The following is a 4,577-nucleotide window of genomic DNA, read 5'->3' on the forward strand; positions in this document are numbered from 1 at the left end:
TACATTAAAACCCTTTGTTGGAATGCTTTACACTTTCCACAGAACAGAAACTAAAATAACCTGTTATACAATTAGTCACAAATACAGTCCTCGAGTTTTTTTGCCCATACACATGAGTATTGTCTAAAACATGTCTTCTTTGTAGCAGCTAGCCCTGCCACCACTGTGCTTGGCTGAGTTCACAAATCTGTTGTAACCTGTAGCTTCCCTGTCACTTCTCTGGCTCTCCTCTCCTGCTAAGCTTTGTTTCCTGGCAGTAATTAAAACCTTCTGCCACTTCCATAGCTGCTGCTGCTGCTGGAACCACCATAGCCACCTTGGTTTCGTGGTTTGGTGAAGTATTGGCCTCCACCACCATAAGGGCCAGAGCTTCTGCCTCCAAAATTGCCTCCTTTCATGGGTCCAAAATTTGAGGATTGATTGTTGTAATTGCCAAAATCATTATAGCTTCCGCCACCTCCAAAGTTGCTTCCATCATTACCAAATCCGTTATAGCCATCCCCACTGCCACCATATCCACCACCACCTCGACCACTGAAGTTTCCTCCGCTACCAAAGTTGTCATTCCCACCAAAACCATCTCCACGACCACCACCAAAGTTTCCAGAACCACTTCGACCTCTTTGGCTGGATGAAGCACTAGCCATCTCTTGCTTAGAGAGCGCTTTCCTTACTTCACAGTTGTGGCCATTCACAGTATGGTATTTTTGAATGATAATCTTGTCTACAGAATCATGGTCATCAAATGTTACAAAAGCAAAACCCCTCTTTTGCCACTGCCTCGGTCAGTCATGATCTCAATCACTTCGATTTTCCCATACTGTTCGAAATAATCTCTTAGATGATGTTCTTCAGTGTCTTCTTTAATGCCACCAACAAAAATCTTTTTCACAGTTAAGTGGGCACCAGGTCTTTGAGAATCTTCTCTTGAGACAGCCCTCTTTGGTTCCACAACTCTTCCATCCACCTTGTGTGGCCTTGCATTCATGGCTGCATCCACCTCCTCCACAGTGGCATATGTGACAAACCCAAAGCCTCTGGAGCGCTTGGTGTTCGGATCTCTCATTACCACACAGTCCGTAAGTGTTCCCCATTGCTCAAAATGGCTCCTCAGACTCTCATCGGTTGTTTCAAAGCTCAGACCTCCGATGAAGAGCTTCCGCAGCTGTTCAGGCTCTTTGGGAGACTCTGAATTAGACATGACGGTGGTGGGAGGGGAGACTTTAACGATGCTTACTCGGCGGCGTCCACGGGCAGAAAGGAGTCTAGTGATGGCTTTTAAAGGCGTAATAGTGTTTATATTAAGTGGCTTTGATAACATAAAGAAAAAAAAGTGTAGTAGTAGTAGATGTTGTGATGTGCCCCCTAAACCTCCCCCAGGAATGAAGGACATATTGATCCAAGTGCTGTGTATGCTACCAGCATCCAGATGTCAGTGATAACCTTCTGCTGAATCGCCTCATTAAGAGCCACTTGGCCCAAAGTCATGACCCGCTTAACAGTGAACTATAAAGGCTCAACCTCCTGGCCTGAATTCCTGATTTTTTTTTTTTTTTAAGATTTTATCTATTTATTTGAGAGAGAGAGAATGAGGGAAAGAGCATGAGAGGTGGGAGAGTCAGAGAGAAAAGCAGACTCCCCACTGAGCAGGGAGCCTGAAGCAGGACTCCAGGATCATGACCTAAACCAAAGGCAGTCACTTAACTGAACCACCTAGGCATCCCTGGCCTGAATTCTTAAAAACGTTGAGGGTCATCCTTGATTCAGAGTTCCCCATAGAGCTGGCCAAGGCCTCCCTTGCGTGACTACAGCACAGCCCAACTTGTTCCCCCTGCCAAATTTTGGCTTCCTTCCTTTTTCCCTTCCCTTCTGTGGATGCTGATCTCAGGAGCACTCCCTAATAATCCTCCCCCATGCTAATCACCATCTGAGAATCTGCTTCTTTGATTACCTAAACTGTAGCAGATGGTGTGTAATACCTCTCCCTTATTATTGAGCCTTGCTTTACTTATCCAAGCTTCTAGGACGTGGTTCTTTCTGATTTCCAATAATAAAATTCCTCTGTGCTGGGGGAGTAGTTTTCTGGGGATGCATATTATGATTTCTTTCTCCTCTGTGGTATAACCCGAGTAGAATAGCTTATCTACAATTCATAGATTTATTAAATGCATTGACTATTCATGAAAATTGAACTTGTTATTTATGCCTTCCTTAGATAAATGTATTTTTAAAAATTCAATGTTTGTAAATAATTTGAGTTTACTAGAAGGAGTTTGACAGGTTATTTAACAGGACATTGAATGTTGTGAAAAGATGGTATTATTTCAGTTGCTTCATGTTTTAGCCAACCTTATGAAGTCTCCATATTCATGGAGATAGCATAATTTTAAGCACATTATATTTTATCTTTAAAAAGCACATCATTAAATAGAAAATTTGCAATTGCACTATTTTTAGTTGGAAAAGAAAAACTCAAATCAAGTTATGAAAAGAAGGATAGTGAGAGACATTTTGAATGACTTTAACTTACACTATCCAACATTAAATGAAAAATATGTAAACAAGAACTGCAAAAGGAGAGACTCTAAAGCAAAGGTATATTTTCTCATTGACAGTCTCTGAGGAACACTTCTGAGTAGATTTAACTCAATGGAATCTCAATGAGAAAAGGGAAAAAAGTGGATCTTTGAGGCAGTTCTTTATGAAAAACATCACAATGTAGACACAGAAATATTATAAAGAATATATACTTAACATTTTATTATTAATATAGTAAAAGAATACAAACCAAGGATCAATTATCTAAACTAGAAGTACTTTTTTTTTTTTTTTTTTTAACAAGAACACTAATATTGAGGCAGTTTCCCTCCTTACTCTTCCCCTCATCTCCAATTTCTGGAAACTTTACATAATTTTGTGGTACCCACTCTATTTATCTCAATGGTCCAGAGAGCAGGGCAGTTTTCCTAGTTTGGCCTTAGTAAGTTACAGAGTAGCATAAGGATCAAGCAAGCAGAAATGAGACCAACTTCCTGGGCCACAGACATTATTTTGTTGCATTGAGGTTTTGCATAGAAAGTATGTTGTCCTGTATCACATTCTTATGCTTCAGGAGCATATGAAAATTTGTTACAAACCTAGTGAAGAGAGAAAACATCTGAATGCAAACAAGAAAGGATAATAGAAATTAACATGTGTTGCCTATCTGTATGTGGCACTGCTTTAGACACTTTTATCGCAATCTCCTTAGAACCCACAAGAGACTTGAATTATTGAGTACACTTTACAGAATGAAAAGTTAGTAATTTAACTAACATCACACAGTTAAAAAAAGGAGGAGTCAGGATTAGAAGCAAGGTCTGTGAACTGCCAAAACCGACACAGAATCTTTCCATTATATCAGCAGGAATGATTATGTGCACCTTTGCAATATCCTGGGTCCTTCAGACCACTTAATCTCTCCTACCACATCCTCCCATTCTACTCCTTCTTTCCCTCCTGCTCCTGTTTTTTTTTTTTTTAATATCTGATTCGCTTGTCTCTTTAATGAGGGCTTGGGATGTTAGGTATGAATTACAAGGATGTTTGAGGTAAGAAAGATGTAAAAGTTAATTGCGATCTAATGCTGGAAAAATAGCATGATGAAAAATTCAGCTTCAGCTCACCTGAGCTCACCTTTCCTCTTCATAGATCACATAATCAAGCCACACAGGACTTTTTAAATTACAATGAGCAAAGGATGAATTCATCACATTGGCTTAGTATGTTTGTACAAAACAAACCTATCACTAATAAAGTCATTTACTACATTTCTGGTATGAATGTGTTATGAGAAAAAAATGTGCAGTTTTAAAGAGACTTAAAATTATTTTTAACAATTTAAAAATAAATCAGATGTACCTAGGTGAATGGTTTTTAACCATGTGACTTAGTTCCCAGTGGAAAATTTGGCAATATCTGGAAACATTTTTGGTTGTCACAACTGAAGGAAATCCTTTTGACATCCAATGAGTACAGTCTAGGGGTATTGCCAAATATCCTACAGTATACAGGAAAGCCTGTCCCTTAAAAGAATTCTCTAGTCCCAAATGTCAGTAATGATGGTATTGAGAAACTGGTTGAGGTGATGCGCAGGTTTATTTTTAAATGAGACCAAGTTTTCTCTTGTCATATCTCATATAGTTAAGTCATAGAACATTTTCCTGATTCAAATATTTATGTCTTTATTTAAAATTTTGATATTTTATTTATCTGAACATTTTTTCATTTATATTTATTTTAAAAATATTTCATCAAAATATTATTTATTTTGATTATTGAATGTTCTTACACCCTGTTGAGTTTTGTGCCCTGGGCATATAGCTCACTCACTCCACCCTAATCCTGGATCTGTCAAGCTATAAAAAAGGAAACATAATTATAGCATAGTGGTGAAGAATGAGGCTCTAGGGTTTAAATGTCTGGCTTAAGTTATAGTTTTAGCACTTCCTAACTCTGTGTCCTTATCACTTTATTTCTTTCCATTGGTAAAATGTATAAAATAGTTCCCATGTACATTGGTTGTTTCAAGGGGTAAG

At 38.4% G+C, this 4,577-nt stretch overlaps 1 pseudogene; it reads right to left on the reverse strand.

Annotated features, from left to right (window-relative positions):
- Positions 1 to 243: 243 nt before the first annotated feature.
- LOC122907881 lies at positions 244 to 1,259 on the reverse strand (annotated as a pseudogene).
- Between the last annotated feature and the right edge of the window lie 3,318 nt (positions 1,260 to 4,577).

The sequence above is a fragment of the Neovison vison genome, chromosome 5 (genome assembly GCF_020171115.1).
Source record: "Neovison vison isolate M4711 chromosome 5, ASM_NN_V1, whole genome shotgun sequence".
In the NCBI taxonomy this organism is placed as follows: Eukaryota; Metazoa; Chordata; class Mammalia; order Carnivora; family Mustelidae; genus Neogale; species Neogale vison.